The sequence below is a fragment of the Triticum urartu genome, chromosome 4A (assembly GCF_056163025.1).
Source record: "Triticum urartu cultivar PI428250 chromosome 4A, HENAU_Tu73, whole genome shotgun sequence".
NCBI classification, from domain to species: domain Eukaryota; kingdom Viridiplantae; phylum Streptophyta; class Magnoliopsida; order Poales; family Poaceae; genus Triticum; species Triticum urartu.
The window spans coordinates 326358313-326378702 of NC_141876.1; positions in this window are offsets into that span (position 1 = coordinate 326358313).

The following is a 20390-nucleotide window of genomic DNA, read 5'->3' on the forward strand; positions in this document are numbered from 1 at the left end:
TGCACGTTAAATGTAGAAAAAATTTGAAGGCCATAAGAGGAAGCTATCTCCCGTTCGTCATCAAACATGCATTGTTCCCTCTCGGAACCACGAACCTTCTAGTGAGTTGCTCCGCTTTGTGAGGGGTGTGTGTCCAAACTTTCGTCACACATGCCAATTTTTTTACCACATCATCTTGGTGGCATGACATTACATCAAGCAAGGTTTCATGTGTTTCTGATCATTTTTTCATTTTTTGGAAATAAAATTCCATGGCACTCCATGCATACGTATTCATGTGTCCATGTCGAGAGACCAATATGTTTGAAAATTCCTTCTAATTTACTGCACATGGGATTAACACACACACAAGTACACAAATATGATTTTTCAAACCGTTATGGTTAGGCGTTGCATGTAGATGTAGTTCAAATTTGAATTATGGTCATCAAATGGCTAGAAAATCACTTAAATGTCTTCAAAAGGTCAAATGACCCCTAGAGATTTCCTAATTTTCACATTACAGTTGTAGTAGTGCACATTAAACGTAGAAAAAATTTGAAGGCCGTAAGAGGAAGCTATCTCCCGTTCTTCATCAAGCATGCATTCTTCCCTCTCGGAACCAGGAGCCTTCTAGTGAGTTGCTCCGGTTTTGTGAGGGGTGTGTGTCCAAACTTTTGTCAAACATGCCAAATTTTTTACCACATCACCTTGGTGTCATGACATTACATCAACTAAGGTTTCATGTGTTTCTGATTTTTTTTTAATTTTTCTGAAATTAAAATGCCATGGCACTCTATGCATACATATGCATGTGTCCATGTCGTGAAACAAATATGTTTGAAAATTCCTTATAATTTACTGCACATGGAGTTAACTCGCACACAAGTACACAAATATGATTTTTCAAACTGTTATGGTTAGGCGTTGCATGTAGATGTAGTTCAAATTTGAATTATGATCATTAAATGGCTAAAAAATCACTTAAATGTCTTTAAAAGGTCAAATGACCCCTAGAGTTATCCTAATTTTCACATTACAGTTGTAGTAGTGCACGTTAAATGTAGAAAAAATTTGAAGGCTGTAAGAGGAAGCTATCTCCCGTTCGTCATCAAACATGCATTCTTCCCTCTCGGAACCAGGAGCCTTCTAGTGAGTTGCTCCGTTTTTGTGAGGGTGTGTGTCCTAACTTTCGTCACACATGCAAATTTTTTTACCAGCTCAGCTTGGTGGCATGACATTACATCAAGCAAGGTTTCATGTGGTTTTGATCATTTTCTAATTTTTTGGAATTAAAATGCCATGGCACTCCATGCATACATATGCATGGGTCCATGTCATGAGGCCAATATGTTTGGACATTCCTTCTAATGTACTACACATGGAATTAACTCGCACACAAGTACACAAATATGATTTTCAAACCGTTATGGTTAGCCGTTGCATGTACATGTAGTTCAAATTTGAATTACGGTCGTTAAATGGCTAGAAAATCACTTAAATGTCTTTTAAAGGTAAAATTACCCCTAGAATTTTCCTAAATTTCACATTACAGTTGTAGTAGTGCATGTTAAACGTAGAAAAAATTTGAAGGCCGTAAGAGGAAGCTATCTCCCGTTCGTCATCAAACATGCATTGTTCCCTCTCGGAACCACGATCCTTCTAGTGAGTTGCTCCGGTTTGTGAGGGGTGTGTGTCCAAACTTTCGTCAAACATGCCAATTTTTTGACCACCTGTAACATCCCAAATTTTCAATTTGGAATGTTATACATTAGATCATTATGCATATCATATTTTATTTTGCATTTTGGTTGATCCTAGAAATCCTAAGCAACTCAAGGACCCACGGAGAGAGTTGGGGGTTTCGTTATTTTCATATTTGAGTTTTCTCAAATTTTGAGAATAGGATCATTTGATTTTATTTATTTTATTGTCAATTATTTCTATTACAAAAATAGGAGAGAGGGAATAAAATGACTTTCCCAAAATAAAGAAATATTGAGGATTTAATAATAAAATCAAATAAGATTTTATTTTGGAGTTTTTCCGTTGTTTTATTTGAATTTAGGAAAAATGTGCGTTTTTCAAAATTTCATTTAGGTCCCAAATAAATGTTCACCTTGTGCGGCTTGATTTTAAAAGCCCGTGAAAATTTATTTCGGAATTTTTGAAGTCCGCTTAGTATTTCTTTTTAATTTTCTTCCGAGCGGAATAATTTTAAAAAAATGCGAACCGACTTAACGGGCCGTGTCCGACCTGGACACTGGCCCGAGAGGGCTTTATAAGCCGAGGCCCACCCCCGGGGGAGAAACCCTAAGCGCCCAAACCCTAGCCGCCGCCCCAAGCCCCCGCCGCCGCCGCCGGATCCCGCCGCCGAGGTTCGCCGCGCCTCATTTTCCGTGCCGTTGTTAAAAAAAGATCGGCGTTCGTCGTTTTTCTTTTTCTTGGATTAAATCCGCGATTTTTCTGATCGCGATTCCTGATCCGATTTTCGTTTTAGTATAACTTTTCGCTCGTTTATCGGAATCAGGCGATTCAAGCGCCTAGAGTTTCGTCTCGAAACCCTCTATCCGTTTAACCAACTTAAACAAGATTTTGCTACTGTAAAATTTGCCTTAGATTCAGATTACTAGAACGAAGTTGTTTTCTTTCGCCGCTTGACTTTCGTTGCTTCGTTCGATTTGATTCTTTTTGCCAACCGGAGTTCTTAAGTTGAACCTTCTGGTTGGATCTCTTATTTGAGTTTTACCTGTGCATTAGATGAGTACTTATTGTATGCTTGTTTGTTTGCGATAGAATACCCGGAGTGCGCCGCCTGTTACTTCGAATCGTTAGGTTTCGCGGATCATCATCAAGGCAAGTAACACTTTGATCATACCTTTTCTACTACCCAGTTTTATTGCATTAGATCAATCCTCACACATTGCATGATTAGGATCTAATTAAATTGTGGGATGGGAAGTAGATGAGGTAGTACCTATTACCTGTTATTATCAAACCTTTGGGAGTTACTTCTACGTTTGCTTATTATGCCATGCTATGCTAGTAGACGTGGATTGGGTGAGTGATATCCATGACAGATGTGAGATTGTTAATTAATGGTTTATCTAAGGTGGCAACTTAAACACACATCTAGGTGGATTGAGGCACCTGGGTATTCCAGGACTTGCCTGTTTTCTTTTGGACCGCCACCCAGGCTCAAAGGGATCATGAGACTATTCATACTAGAAACTTCTGTGTGCAGCCACAAGCTATTATGGGCTCTAGCATAGTTGACTAAGTCGTGCGAACTCTTATAGTGGTAGACTAGCAGATGTAGGGGATGTAGGTGGTACGGTCTACCCGATCGTAAGGTGCTAGCGCTTCTAAAAGACTATGTCTCGGTCATCCGTCTTCTCAAACACCATGTAGTGCGAGAAACCAAACGGAGGCGATCGAGTCTTGTGGGGAAAAGTGCGCAAACCTCTGGAGAGTGTAATAAACTAATCATGGTTAGCCGTGTCCCCAGTTATGGACATCTTGAGTATCTAGTACTTGGATTTTCATGTGAATCTCAACATGTTACTCTAAATTAATTTTGTTGGGTTATGTTTAATGATGATGCTTAATTGGGATTGAGAATGCTGTCAACCATTCTCAGTGTTTAACAACTACCCTGATAGTTAAATAAATTTATTCCTTTGAAGTAGGGAAAAATTGGCTTTATGCAAAACTGTAACCATAGAGCTTTCCACCAGCCAAATATGCATATAGTATAGCTGTTACATTCCATTACTCTCTATGTGTTACCTTGCCAGCATATTCCATGTGCTGACCCGTTTCGGGCTGCAACGTTAATGTTGCAGACTTTTCAGACGATGATTAAGGAGTTTTTAGGTCGTGGTTCTATACTCAGTGATGCCGTTGGAGTGATGGACTCACCTATCTTCCAAGCCTTCCGCTGTTATAGTTATTAGATGGCCTTAAGCCATATTTATTGTAATAAGTTCTCTTTTGAGACACTCGATGTAATAAGTGTGTGATTGCTACTCTGCTATAAATCCTCTGAGTACTGTGTGGTGTCAGCATTACTGATCCAGGGATGACACCGGAGCATAGAGATCAGACTGTTTGAGGTCTGGTCGCTATAGAGATGGTATCAGAGCACACGCTGACTGTAGGACACGACCACTAAGCTAAAGACCTAGATCACTATTCACTCTCTCCTCTTCTGACCTCTCATCTTTTCTATTCTTTAGGATGGTGGATGCAAGAAACAAGTTCACACAACCGGATGAAGATACACCCTTTGGACGTCACTTGAAGGAAGTCACTAGATACCTGAACATAGGAGTACCAAGCTTCACAGGAACCTACAACGCCACTTTACCTGAAGAAGAGCGCTGGATGATTCAAGTTCAAGTTCCAGGAAGGACGTTCATGCCAGTCACTGAGCCCATAGAATTTTCTTTTGATGCACCAACTTGGAGTCTAGGAAAGAGCATGGCAGCTCACATCGCCATGGGACGCATTGGAGAAGTCTACCACAAGGATCTCAAGGATACTATCTACCAGATTTGTGGGCGCCGAGATGAGCACTGGGAGATGATCAACACCCGGAAGGATAGATCAATTGCAGCTTTTATCCAGGAGTTAAACCAGCACATTCCACGACAGGAGAACCAGATGTGTGCTGACATGATAGATCTGAAGAAGGCTAAGGCTAGAATCAAGGAACTGGAGGAAGAACTCAAGGCTACACGTGAAGATTATGAAGAGGAAATTGAAGTATTGGTGGATAAGAATGCCGACCTAACTATGAAGCTAGCAGTATTTATGGGAGGCCCTACGCCAGTAGGTGAAGACGAAGAACCCCAGGAAATTAGCCCGGAAGACTACATCATCATCGATGGCACCGACTCGGAAGCAGATAGTAGCAACGATGACTATGTTGATGAAGCTGGAGCAGATATTATGGAGTCTACGACCGAAGAATATTTCTAGTAGACCACCTCATCAGTAGTAGTAGTCCACCATGTAAATATAGTAGTCCGAGCACTTTTGCGATAGATAGATCGATTGTATGCCCTTGTTTGACTGATTGAAGTGAATTGTTTGTTTTTGCCTCATGTGCATATGGGTAGTGTTTTCTCTTTAGACCCCCTCTATTCTTATATCTCATCTTTTCTAAACCCTCAGATGCCTTCGAGACGTGACCCCGGATTTGCCTTTCCACCGGAGCTCACCTAGTTGATCCAGCAGTAGAACACATTGATGCAGTTGCTAGTCCAGAATCAGAATCAGGGGAACAACAACAACCCACCACCACCACCACCACCTGTTGACCACTTAGCCCGTTTTCTTAGGCTAAATCCGCCGGTGTTTTCCAGTAGCACCGAGCCGATAGTAGCAGATGATTGGCTCCGCAAGACAGCTAGGGAGTTGACCACAGCAGGATGCACAGATGCGGAGAAGGTGAAGTTTGCCGCACATCAGTTAGAAGGACCCGCAGCATCATGGTGGGAGAATTTCACAGCCACTTTCCCAGTTGACACTGTCACATGGGACCAGTTTCAGCAGGCTTTTTGTACTGCACATGTTTCAGCAGGAGCTATGGCCATGAAGAAGCGTGCGTTTCGCAACTTACGCCAAGGAGGAAGGACAGTTGGCCAGTATGTGGAGGACTTTAGTAAGTTAGCACGTTATGCCCCAGATGACGTCGCTACGGATGCAGCTAAGCAGGAGAAGTTTCTAGAAGGACTGAATGATGAGTTGAGCATGCAGTTGATGGTAGCAACCTTCAACAACTACCAGGAGTTGGTAGATCGTGCTCTTATGATTGAAGGGAAGCAACAACAGATTGAGAACCGCAAGAGGAAGTATGGACAAGGAAAGTACAATTCAGGAGCTCAGCAGAAGCCACGTTTTACCCCTAGACCGGGAGGACATTTTAATCATACACATGGAGGAGGTAGCTCGCACAATCACAATGGCACCAAGAATGGAAATGGCAATGGAGGAAGCAACGGCCAGAATCGCACCAACCATCAACCCCAGCCAAGAAGGACCTAAGCCAAGTCACTTGTTTTAAGTGTTAGAAGACCGGACAGTATGCCAATGAATGTCCTGAAGGCCAAAATGGCAATGGAAGTTCTGGGAAGAAGCCGAACCCTTTTAACAGGGGACAGGTGAACCACGTTAGCGTGGAGGAGGTTGAAGCTCAGCCCGATGCAGTAATAGGTAAGTTTTTGGTTAAGTCATTTACTGCACTCGTTCTTTTTGATACTGGTGCATCGCATTCATACATCTCAAGGGGATTTGTGGATAAGTATAACCTACCAACCCAAGCCCTTAGGTCACCCATGTTAGTAACCTCGCCCGGAGCAGAGTATGTGGCTAGTCTATGGTGTGATCGGTTACCATTAAGGATTGGTAACTATGTTTTTCCCTCAGACCTAATAGTATTGGAATCCCAAGGATTGGATGTGATATTAGGCATGGATTGGTTATCAAAGTATGAAGGGAATATTGAATGTGCTAGTAAGTCAATTTTTCTTACCACCCCAGAAGGGAGAAGGATCAAGTATGTATCCCGGCATGTGCCAAAGAGGACTCAAGTAAATTTCTTAACAGGAGTTGTGCAGGAGGAAGTACCAGTGGAAGGGATTTCCCTGATGTATTTCAAGAGGAGTTGCCAGGCATGCCACCGGATAGAGATATTGAGTTTTTGATTGAGCTATTGCCAGGCACAGGGCCAATATCAAAGAGACCATATAGGATGCCAGCAAAGGATTTGTTGGAAATTAAGAAGCATATTAAGGAGTTACTGGATAAGGGATATATTCGCCCAAGTTCTTCGCCTTGGGGATCGCCAGTACTTCTAGTGGAGAAGAAGGATGGATCGTTAAGGATGGTTGTTGATTATCGAGGATTGAATGAAGTAACGATCAAGAACAAGTACCCACTACCAATGATCAACGATCTGTTTGATCGATTGCAAGGAGCTAAGCTATTTTCCAAGATCGATCTGCGATCGGGATACCACCAGTTGAAGATTCGAGAACATGATATTCCGAAGACAGCTTTTACCACCAGGTATGGGCTGTATGAGTATACCGTTATGTCATTTGGTCTGACTAATGCACCTGCCTATTTTATGAACATGATGAACAAAGTGTTTATGGAGTTTTTGGATAAGTTCGTCGTAGTGTTCATTGATGATATCCTGGTTTATTCGAAGAATGAAGAGGAGCATAAGGAACATTTGCGTTTGGTACTTGGAAAGCTCAGAGAACATCAATTATATGCCAAGTTCAGCAAATGTGAGTTTTGGTTGAAGGAAGTAGGATTCCTCAGACACGTTATATCTGGAGAAGGTATAGCAGTTGATCCCACTAAAGTTGAAACCGTGACCAAGTGGGAAGCCCCAACAACAGTTGGAGAGATCCGGAGTTTTCTTGGACTCGCAGGATACTACCGGAGATTTATTGAGAATTTCTCAAAGATTGCGAAGCCTATGACTGAGTTGTTAAAGAAGGATACCAAGTTCATATGGACAGAGGAATGTGAGGCTAGTTTCCAGGAGTTGAAGAAACGCTTAGTTACCTCACTAGTGTTGATTTTGCCGGACCAGACCAAAGATTATGAGGTGTATTGCGACGCTTCACGTCGAGGACTTGGAGCAGTGCTTATGCAGGAAGGGAGAGTTGTTTCATATGCCTCAACACAACTGAAGCCTCATGAGTTGAATTATGCTATGCATGATTTGGAGTTAGCAGCCATAGTGCATGCATTGAAGACATGGAGACATTTCCTCATTGGAAATCATTGTGAGGTGTACACGGATCATAAGAGTTTGAAGTACATTTTCACACAGAAGGAGTTAAATCTCAAAGAAAGGAGATGGTTGGAGCTTATCAAGGATTATGATATGAAATTGCATTATCATCCTGGAAAGGCTAATGTAGTAGCAGACGCATTAAGCCGCAAGAGCCATGTCAATACGTTAATGACGGGAGAAATACCAAGGGAGTTAGCCGAAAATCTTCGTGAACTATGTTTGGAAATAGTTCCAAGAGGCTATGTAGCAGCATTGGAGATTCAGTCAACTTTGATGGATAAAATCAGGGAAGCTCAGAAAGCTGACAAAGAGATTGCTGCTATAAAGGAGAAACTGAGCAAAGGAAAAGCTAAAGGATTTCGTGAGGATGAGCACGACACCCTATGGTTTGAAGACCGCGTTTACGTGCCCAATGACCCAGAGATCAGGAAGTTGATATTGCAAGAGGCACACGACTCACCGTATTCAATTCACCCAGGAAATACCAAGATGTATCTGGATTTGAAGGATATTTTATGGTGGACCGGAATGAGGAAGGATATTGCAGAGTATGTAGCAGTTTGTGATGTATGTCAGAGAGTAAAGGCAGAGCATCAGAAGCCAGCAGGATTGTTACAACCATTGCCGATACCCGAATGGAAGTGGGATAAGCTAGGCATGGATTTTATCACGGGATTACCCAGGACTCGTTCAGGCTATGACTCGATTTGGGTTGTAGTTGATCGATTGACGAAAGTAGCTCATTTCATCCCAGTAAAGACCACTTATACCAGTGCTAAGTTGGCAAAGATATACATGACCAGGATCGTATGTCTGCATGGAGTTCCGAGGAGTATCTATTAGTTAGAGGAACCCACTTTACCTCAAAATTCTGGAAGCAGTTACACGAAACTTTGGGTACCAGGTTAGAATTCAATACAGCTTTTCATCCATAGACAGATGGACAGACCGAGAGAGTCAATCAGATTTTGGAGGATATGCTGAGAGCTTGTGCGCTAGATTATGGATCTAGTTGGGACGATAATTTGCCATATACAAAGTTCTCTTACAACAACAGTTACCAAACCAGTTTAAAGATGGCCCCTTTCGAAGCCTTGTACGGAAGGAGGTGCAGGACACCGTTATCATGGGACGAAGTTGGAGACCGCCAGTTGTTGGGTCCTGACTTGATTAAAGAGTCTGAACAGAAGGTGAAGTTGATTCGCGATAGGCTCAAGGTAGCCCAGTCCAGACAGAAGAGTTGTGCAGATTCTAAACGCAAGGAGACAGTTTACGAAGTCGGAGATAGAGCTTATCTTCGAGTATCTCCACTTCGAGGAACAAAGCGTTTTGGAGTTAAAGGGAAGTTAGCGCCACGATTTGTAGGACCATATCGAGTTTTGGAGCGTATGGGAGAAGTGGCCTACAAGTTGGAATTGCCCGAAGGATTGTCAGGAGTACATGATGTGTTCCACGTTTCTCAGTTAAAGAAATGTCACGCGGAGATGGCTGATATACCGTTGAGAGACACAGTGCCTTTGGAAACTATTCAGTTGGATAATGATTTGATCTACGAGGAGAAACCAGTCAAGATTCTCGAGTTTGCCAACCGAGTTACTCGCAACAAGGTTATTAAGTTTTGCAAAGTTCAGTGGAGCCACCACACGGAGGATGAAGCCACTTGGGAGCGAGAGGAAGATTTACTCAAGGACCACCCTCACCTATTTTCTAGCCAACCCGAATCTCAAGGGCGAGATTCATCTTAAGGGGGGGGGGTAGGTTTGTAACATCCCAAATTTTCAATTTGGAATGTTATACATTAGATCATTATGCATATCATATTTTATTTTTCATTTTGGATGATCCTAGAAACCCTAAGCAACTCAAGGACCCACGGAGAGAGTTGGGGGTTTCGTTATTTTCATATTTGAGTTTTCTCAAATTTTGAGAATAGGATCATTTGATTTTATTTATTTTATCGTCAATTATTTCTATTACAAAAATAGGAGAGAGGGAATAAAATGACTTTCCCAAAATAAAGAAATATTGAGGATTTAATAATAAAATCAAATAAGATTTTATTTCGGAGTTTTTCCGATGTTTTATTTGAATTTAGGAAAAATGTGCGTTTTTCAAAATTGCATTTAGGTCCCAAATAAATGTTCACCTTGTGCGGCTTGATTTTAGAATCCCGTGAAAATTTATTTCGGAATTTTTGAAGTCCGTTTAGTATTTCTTTTTATTTTCCTTCCGAGCGGAACAATTTTTTAAAAAAATGCGAACCGACTTAACAAAAGAAATACTAAATGCAAAATGTGTGGTGTCAGCATTACTGATCCAGGGATGACACCGGAGCACAGAGATCAGACTGTTTGAGGTCTGGTCGCTACACCACCTCATCTTGGTGGCATGACATTACATCAAGCAAGGTTTCATGTGTTTCTGATCATTTTCTAATTTTTTGGAATTAAAATGCCATGGCACTCCATGCATACGTATGAATGTGTCCATGTCGTGAGACCAATATGTTTGAAAATTCCTTCTAATTTACCACACATGGAATTAACTCGCACACAAGTACACAAATATGATTTTTCAAATCGTTATGGTTAGCCGTTGCGAGTAGATGTAGTTCAAATTTGAATTATGGTCATTAAATGGCAAGAAAATCACTTAAATGTCTTTAAAAGGTCAAAATGACCCCTAGAATTTTCCTAAATTTCACATTACAGTTGTAGTAGTGCACGTTAAACGTAGAAAAAATTTGAAGACCGTAAGATGAAGCTATCTCCCATTCGTCATCAAACATGCATTGTTCCCTCTCGGAACCACGAACCTTCTAGTGAGTTCCTCCGGTTAGTGAGGGGTGTGTGTCCAAACTTTCGTCAAACAGGCCAATTTTTTACCACGTCATCTTGGTGGCATGACACTACATCAAGCAAGGTTTCATGTTTTACTGATCATTTTTTAATTTTTTAGAATTAAAATGGCATGGCACTCCATGCACGTGCCCATGCCGTGAGACCAATATGTTTGAAAATTCCTTCTATTTTACTCCACATGGAATTAACTCACACACAAGTACACAAATATGATTTTTCAAATCGTTATGGTTAGCCGTTGCATGTAGATGTAGTTCAAATTTGAATTACGGTCATTAAATGGCTAGAAAATCACTTAAATGTCTTTAAAAGGTCAAATGACCCCTAGAATTTTCCTAATTTTCACATTCAGTTGTAATAATGCACGTCAAACTTAGAAAAAAATTTGAAGGCCGTAAGAGGAAGCTATCTCCCGTTCGTCATCAAACATGCATTATTCCCTCTCGGAACCACGACCTTCTAGTGAGTTGCTCCGATTTGTGAGGGGTGTGTCCAAAGTTTCATCAAACATGCCAATTTTTTACCACATCATCTTGGTGGCATGACATTACATCAAGCAAGGTTTCATGCGTTTCTCATCATTTTTTAATTTTTTGGAATTAAAATGCCATGGCACTCCATGCACACATATGCATGTGTCCATGTCGTGAGACCAATATGTTTGAAAATTCCTTCTAATTTACTGCACATGGAATTAACTCTTACACAAGTACACAAATATGATTTTTCAAACCGTTATTGTTAGGTGTTGCATTTGATGTAGTTCAAATTTGAATTACGGTAATTAAATGGCTAGAAAAATCACTTAAATGTATTTAAAAGGTCAAATTACCCCTAGAGTTTTCGTAATTTTCACATTACAGTTGTAGTAGTGCACGTAAACGTAGAAATTTTTTGAAGGCCGTAAGAGGAAGCTATCTCCCATTCATCATCAAACATGCATTGTTCCCTCTTGGAACCAGGAACCTTCTAGTTAGTTGCTCCGGTTTTGTGAGGGGTGTGTGCCCAAACTTTCGTCAAACATGCCAAATTTTTTACCACATCACCTTGATGGCATGACATTACATCAACTAAGGTTTCATGTGTTTCTGATATTTTTTTTAATTTCTTAGAAATTAAAATGCCATTGCACTCCATGCATACATATGCATGTGTCCATGTCGTGAGACAAATATGTTTGAAAATTCCTTGTAATTTACTACACATGGAATTAACTCGCACACAAGTACACAAATATGATTTTTCAAACCGTTATGGTTAGGCATTGCATGTAGATGTAGTTCAAATTTGAATTATGGTCATTAAATGGTTAGAAAAGCACTTAAATGTCTTTAAAAGGTCAAATGACCCCTAGAGTTTTCCGAATTTTCATATTACAGTTGTAGTAGTGCACGTTAAACGTAGAAAAAATTTGAAGGTCGTAAGAGGAAGCTATCTCCCGTTCGTCATCAAACATGCATTGTTCCCTCTCGGAACCACGACCTTCTAGTGAGTTGCTCCGATTTGTGAGGGGTGTGTCCAAACTTTCATCAAACATGCCAATTTTTTTACCACATCATCTTGGTGGCATGACATTACATCAAGCAAGGTTTCATGTGTTCCTGATCATTTTTTAATTTTTTGGAATTAAAATGCCATGGCACTCCATGCATACATATGCATGTGTCCATGTCGTGAGACCAATATGTCTGAAAATTCCTTCTAATTTACTGCACATGGAATTAACTTGCACACAAGTACACAAATATGATTTTTCAATCCGTTATTGTTAGGCGTTGCATGTAGATGTTGTTCAAATTTGAATTATGGTAATTAAATGGCTAGAAAATCACTTAAATGTCTTTAATAGGTCAAATTACTCATAGAGTTTTCGTAATTTTCACATTACAGTTGTAGTAGTGCACGTTAAACATAGAAAAAATTTGAAGGCCGTAAGAGGAAGCTATCTCCCGTTCGTCATCAAACATGCATTGTTCCCTCTCGGAACCAGGAGCCTTCTAGTTAGTTGCTCCTGTTTTGTGAGGGGTGTGTGTCCAAACTTTCGTCAAACATGCCAATTTTTTTACCACATCACCTTGATGGCAGGACATTACATCAACTAAGGTTTTACGTGTTTCTGATATTTTTTTAATTTTTTCGAAATTAAAATGCCATTGCACTCCATGCATACATATGCATGTGTCCATGTCGTGAGACAAATATGTTTGAAAATTCCTTGTAATTTACTACACATGGAATTAACTCGCACACAAGTACACAAATATGATTTTTCAAACCGTTATGGTTAGGCGTTGTATGTAGATGTAGTTCAAATTTGAATTATGGTCATTAAATGGCTAGAAAAGCACTTAAATGTCTTTAAAAGGTCAAATGACCCCTAGAGTTTTCTGAATTTTCATATTACAGTTGTAGTAGTGCACGTTAAACGTAGAAAAAATTGAAGGCCATAAGAGGAAGCTATCTCGTGTTCGTCATCAAACATGCATTAGTCCCTCTCCGAACCACGAGCCTTCTAGTGAGTTGCTCCGGTTTGTGAGGGGTGTGTGTCCAAACTTTCGTCACAAATGCCAATTTTTTTACCACATCATCTTGATGGCATGACATTAGATCAAGCAAGGTTTCATGTTTTTTCGATCATTTTTTAATTTTATGGAATTAAAATGTGTGGTGTACAAAAGCAGGGGCTCTCCTTTTGCACCCCTTTACTTGTGCATGGGTAGTCAGAGCCACGCCCACGGTCGCACTGTACAGGGCAGAGGAGGGATGCCGGAGCGCAAGACAGCCAGGCAACGCCAGGACCAGGGGCACAAAGAGAGCAAGAGGAAGAGGTGGGCTCCCCTAGCAAGACTCTTGCCGGGGTGGCTTCCGTAGTGTAACACCCTCGATGCGACTATATCTCCCACGTGTCGAGGCACGACTTAGAGGCATAATCGCATTGAAGGCATATGTCGCAAGTAAGGCAATCTTCACAACATCCCATGTAATATAAATAATAAAGGGGAGAACATAGTTGGATTACACTCGCCACGTCAATCAAGGTACATAAATAACATTGCATCATCCAAACACTCATGGCCCGACTACGGCACCAAAATAAAAGATAACCTAACATGCGACATGGTCCCGATCACCCCCAACAGGGCACCACTACTGATCATCAGGAAAGGAAACATAGTATCGTTGAGAGTCCTCGTCGAACCCCCACTTGAGCTCAAGCGTGTCACCTGGAGCGGAATCATCAGGCCCTGCATCTAGTGTAATAGTAATCTATGAGCCACAGGGACTCAGCAATCTCGCACCCTCACGATCAAGACTATTTAAGCTTATAGGAAAGGCAAGGTAAAATATGTGGAGCTGCAGCAAGCGACTAGCATATATGGTGGCTATCCTGTTCGCCAAAGAGAGCGAGAAGAGAAGGCAAAGCGTGAGCGAGAAACTAGAGGACAACCTGCGCAAACATTACTCCAACACCGTGTCCACTTCCCGGACTCCGCCGAGAAGAGGCCATCACGGTAACACACTCAGTTGATTCATTTTAATTAAGTTAAGGTTCAAGTTATCTACAACCGGACATTAACAAATTCCCATCTGCCCATAACCGTGGGCACGGCTTTCGAAAGTTCAAATCCCCGCAGGGGAGTCCCAACTTAGCCCATGACAAGCTCTCACGGTCAACGAAGGAATAGACCTCCTCCCGAGACGTTCCGATCAGACTCGGTATCCCGGTTCTTCAAGACAACTCCGACAATGGTAAAACAAGTCCAGCAACACCACCCGCTGTGCCGACAAATCCCGATAGGAGCTGCACATATCTCGTTCTCAGGGCACACCGGATAAGCTAAGCGTACGGGAGCCAACATAACCCAAGTTGCCAAGGGACGGCCCCGCACGGTGCTCTAGGTTGGACCAACACTCAGAGGAGCACTGGCCCAGGGGGTTTAAAATAAGATGACCCTTGAGTCAGCGAAACCCAAGGGAAAAGGCTAGGTGGCAAATGGTAAAACCAAGGTTGGGCATTGCTGGAGGAGTTTTATTCAAAACGGACTGTCAAGGGGTTCCCATTATAACCCAACCGCGTAAGGAACGCAAAAATCCGGGAACATAACACCGATATGACGGAAACTAGGGCGGCAAGAGTGGAACAAAACACTAGGCGAGAGGCCAAGCCTTCCACCCTTTACCAAGTATATAGATGCATTAAGATAACAAGATAATATAATGATATCCCAACAAGTAAATAATGTTTCAAAATGGAACGGCCTCCAATCTTCACCTGCAACTAGCAACGCTATAAGAGGGGCTGAGCAAAGCGGTAACATAGCCAATCAACGGTTTGCTAGGACATGGTGGGTTAGGGGTTTGACATGGAAATTTGGGAGGCTTGAAAGCAAGTGGTAAGCATCGTAGCATTGGCATAGCAAAAGAGCGAGCATCTAGCAAAGCAAAGATAGTAGTGATTTCGAGGGTAGGATCATCTTGCCTGCAAAGTTATCAGAGTTGACTGGATCCTCGAAAGCAAACTCAACGGGCTCCTTGTTAGTGAACTCGTCTCCCAGCTCTACCCAAACAAGACAAACAAGCAGCAAGGGCACAATCAACCACGTGCAAAGCTCAAATGATATGATGCAAAGATGATATGCTATGCGGGATGCATATGCAAGATTTGACAAGGGATGCATGAACCTGGCCTAAACTTTGGAATCCAAGTGTTCCACTGGAAAGATGAGATGAAATCGCTTGAAAACGATATAAAGAACGCCGGAATCGGAGTTACGGTTTGGAAATGGCAAGCAATTCAAATATGACCATGTTCTGCGATTTACAGCAAGTAGTCATGTAAATGCAATGAGATGAACATGCTACATCATTCAAACATGACAACAAAATACATGGCAGGGATGCATTCATGATGCTTAACAAAAGTCTAGCACTGAGCTATGGCCAATTCATCCATTAACAGGTTCAAACAAGCATGGAAAAAATGCATTTGGTAAACAGATCTCAGACTTAGTGAAATTAACACTTGTCTGGAATTTCAGATCAGATAGCACTCTTCGGAGCAACAAAACTATATGCTACAGGACCTGAACATGACAAAGTAAAGCATGGCATGGAGCTACTCAAAGAGCTTAAGAAAAGTCCCTTAGTGACCTTGAGCCAAAAGGGATCAGAAAATACAATTGCAAGCATGTGAACATGGCAAAAACATAATCAGTTCTCAGACTTAGTGAAAACTGGAGCATGCTGAAAACAGACATCAAGTACGCATGTTTACGAGCTCGATGCACTCACTACGGAGCAAGTCATGACAAGCTAAGTATACACCCATCAAGAATACACAAAATGCAAGCTAGACATGGCAAGAACAATAGCATAGCATGCACGGATCAACTACAACATCCTCGGCAAAATCGCTAACAAGTAGACAATCTGCCTAGATTCACGAAGTAGCAAAAGTAGAGCTCGATTGACTCAAGCTAGGGTGCTCCATAATTGCAAACAAAGACATGAAGGGATAGAGCACTACAAGATTAACAAAACATCCTTACTGATCATCCTTAAAAGAGGCACGGATCACTCGGAAACAACATGAACATATGGCCATATGAGATAAACAGGTCAAGGACTTAGTGGAAATGCTAAGTCCCTGAAATCAGAATTATCAAGTGCCTCACTTTGCAAGCTTGTGCTTGTCACCACACACATCACAAAAATACATGGGTTGCACCCCTGGAAAGATGGCAAAACCCTTAACAAAACATATGTAGAACTCATGGGCATATCATGCACGCAATAATCATGGCAAAAATGACAAATATCTAAATGGAGTAGCAGATCTGACAATTATCTCAAGTAGCACTCTTCTAACAGCATTTCGGGCATCAAGACGAACTCAAATGAAAATGATGCAATGGAATGAAATGATGTGCTCTCTGAGACGAACATTTTGATATGCTAAATGCCCAAAACGGAGCTACGGATGCAGAGTTACGATGCAATGAACATGGGCATATGAGCTAGGGTTTCGGGGCAAAAGTCAACCCAAACGGGATCTCAGATCCAGATCTAGCGCGGATGTCGAGGATGGCCGACCGGAGCTGAAGAACTCGCCAGAACAGTGTCGTGTCTCGCCGGAGTTGTCGCGGGGCGCCGGAGTGGAGGGGCTCGCCGGCCGGAGGGAGCACCGGGGCGGTCGCCGGCTTCGGGCGTCGAGGTGGAGCGGCGAGGCGGCGGAGGAAGCGGACGCCGACGCGGGGTGGCGCTCTCCGGCGAAGGGTGGCGCGGCCCGGGCGGAACGGCGGCGAGGGTCGGGCGCGGTCGCGGGGATGGCGCGGCGGGCGGTGCGCGATGCGGGCCGCGGGGGCCCCGCCTGGGCTCGGCGGGCCGGCGGCGGAGGGAGGCGGCCGGGCGTATGGGGAGGTGCCACGTGGCGGCGGCGGGTGCAGCGGACACGTCCGGCGCCGGCGGATGTTGTCTGGCGCACGGAGGAAGAAGAGGGCTAGGGTTTCGGGGGAGAGATCCGAATTTTCGGAGGAGGACCTATTTATAGGCATAGAGGGAGCTAGGAGAGTCCAAATGAGGTGCGATTTGCGGCCACGTGATCGTGATCAAACGCTCTAGATGATGGAGAGGGTTTTGGTGGGTTTTGGGCCAACTTGGAGGGGTGTTGGGCTGCAACATAAACGAGGCCTTTTTGGTCCCTCGGTTAACCGTTGGAGCATCAAACGAAGTCTAAATGGTACCAAACTTGACAGGTGGTCTACCGGTAGTAAACCAAGGCCGCTTGGCAAGTCTCGGTCCAATCCGGAAATGTTTAATCCCCACACACGAAAGAAAGGTAGAAATGACCACCGGAGGAGAACGAAGCGCCGGAATGCAAAACGGACAACGGGGAAAATGCTCGAATGCATGAGATGAACACGTATGCAAATGCAATGCACATGATGACATGATATGAGATGCATGACAACGATAACAACACACGGAGACAAAGACCCGAACCCGAGAAAATAAAATAACTTAAGGCCGGAAACGGCAAGAGTTGGATTACATATTGGGCAAATCATATCCGAGGTGTTACACGTAGCCCTGGCAAGATCCTTGCCGGGGCAACTTGCCTGACGCCAGCAGAGCGTGCCACCCTTGAGCCCAAGGGTTTCCGACGCCATCAGCCACATCAAAACCAAGGCTCGGGAGGCACCTCCATGGTGGCATGCAGATGTTTGTAGAGATCATAAATACGCAAGATCGGATGAGAACCAGAAGACGATGATCCTTGGCGAGATCCTTGCCAAGGAAACCCACGAGACCCCCGGCAAGATCCTTGCCAGGGATGACCGCAGTGCCACGGCAAGACCCTTGTCGGGCCCTCAGCAAGACCCTTGCCGAGGACGTCTGCGGGGCCGCATCCAGGCCCACGTCTGCCAAGACTCCATCGCCGCTCCCATGCACATGCTAGCTTAACCAGTTGGGCAGGCGTCTGTGTGGCAGCGTGCGGCCTCCACACCGACTCAGCAAGCACCTACGTGGTGGCATGCAGATCTTCGTGAAGGCTCCGCCATCACGCCAACCCAGCAGCCAGCCAACGTGGCGCTACAACGCCTAATCAGCTCAGAGGCGCGTCGGAGCCAGGCGAGGCGGCGACAGCTGGGACGAGCTTCCTCGCCGTCCCTGATAAAGCAAGAGGGGCACGTCAGCAGTGCATTAAATGCGTTCGTCCAACGGTGCCAGAATATAGACTCAGCCGCGATGCACCTTTCCACCTCCTGTGTGCCACTGTGGCGACCCCCTTTGTCTATAAAAGGAGGCCCGAGGTGTATTGGAGGGGAATTCGGATCTTTGGAACCAGGGAGACACCATAGCTAGTTTAAGAACTTAAGAACTCAAATATACATCAAAGCAGGACTAGGGTTTTACGCGTCTCTACGGCCCGAACCTGGGTAAATGATCCTTGTGTTGACCGCCAGACCCGCTCTTTGCACAACCCCGCGCCCGCCAACCGTAGAGGGGATCCCAGTGACCCCATAGGTATCGTTTCCCACCAACATCTCTGGCGCGCCAGGTAGGGGGTGCGCAGTTGTGAAAATCCGGTCTAGCAGTAAGTTTAGTAGTTCTTCATCGCCATGGCTCCAAAGAAGAAGACGATCATAGCGATCGGTTTGTCATGGGCCGAACGGCCCGTACCAGTGCGGGCGAGTGGTGGGGCGGTCGCGGATGGAAGCCGAGGTGCGGCCCGCGAACACCCGCATCGCTCTGGCAGCCAAAGCCTGGCGAGTGGTGTCGTTCATGCGCGAGACGACGGGCCACATGCCACCAAATCCAAAGACGGAGTCGGGCCCCCCGCAGGTGGCGCGGGGCCCTCCAGGGGCGGCGTGGCGACTTCTGAGGCACCTACACCGGCGCCCGCGACGCGCTCCTCCTAGGTTGCACGCGATGAGCAGCGTCACCCCACTGGTGACCCTGGGCGCCGCTGTGGGAAGAGTCCCGTGCATCATTTGCGGGACGTAGAAGGCCAGCATGCACGCCGAGACACTGGCGAAAATGGTGCACGGACGCCAGGCCGTGATAGAGCTCCTTCTAATGAGGTTAGGAGTCGGAGCGCGTCACGGTCCACGCAGCTTTCGCTGCCACCCACACCAGCAGAACCTTTGGCACGCGCGCAGTTGCTCCTCGACTTTCCTCCTGTTGTGGAAAAGCTCGACGAGTGGAGAGCCACCATCCGGAGTCTCGTTGGCGTTGCCAACAAAGATGAACCACAACCAGCGGGGCCCTTAGGCCGGCGCTCCGTCGAGCCTCCACCTGCCAGTGGCGGAAGGATCCGAGGTGCTGCGGCCATGATGCACTCTCCTCCCCTACGTCCATCGCCGCGGGTGCCGGTCCATCGTGATGGCGCTTGTGATAACGTATCCATAGCATCGTCCGACCCACAGACCCACCGCGATCAGCGCCAAGTTCTTCGGGAGCAAGCCCATGAAGACGCTCGAACCACCATCGAGCGCCGGCGTGACGCACGCCACCAATCAGATCGGCGGGCGGGGCCCACTATGGACCACCCAACATCAGGAGACTTTGGCGGCCTACCCTACGAGGTGGGTTGCCTAGCCTTTACCCGTGAGCTGCGGCAGTTCTAGTGGCCCTCCCACCGCACATTCAAGCTCGACGTTGGCGAGAAGTACAACGGCAAGACCCACCCGTCAGAGTTCCTCAGCATCTACACCACCGTGATGCAAGCTGCTGGAGCCCGCGACGACAAGGTGCTTGCCAATTACTTCCCGTTGGCACTTAAACCCAATGTTATGTCGTGGTTGATGCACTTGCCGGCGGATTCCATTTCTTCTTGGTTGGACTTATGCCATGAGTTCATTGGCGCCTTCACCGGAGGCCACCAAGCTCATGGCCAGGCAAGCGATTTGCATATCATCCCCCAGAAGGAAGGTGAAACCCTGCGCAAGTACATACAGAGGTTCAGCCGGGTGCAGTACAACATCCCAGATGTTCATCCTGCCGCCGTGATCAGCGCATTTCATCAGAATGTGTGCAACCGCAAGATGCGTGAAGAGCTGGCGATGAACAAGGTCAAAGATGTGGCCGAACTTTATGTTCTGGCCGATAGGTGCGCTCGAGCTGAACAGGGGAGGAAGTACCCCGGCGAGGACACCGACACGGAAACCGACTCCACAGACGAAGGCACAGCCACCCCGATGAAGAAGGGTCGGCACCGCAACAGGAAG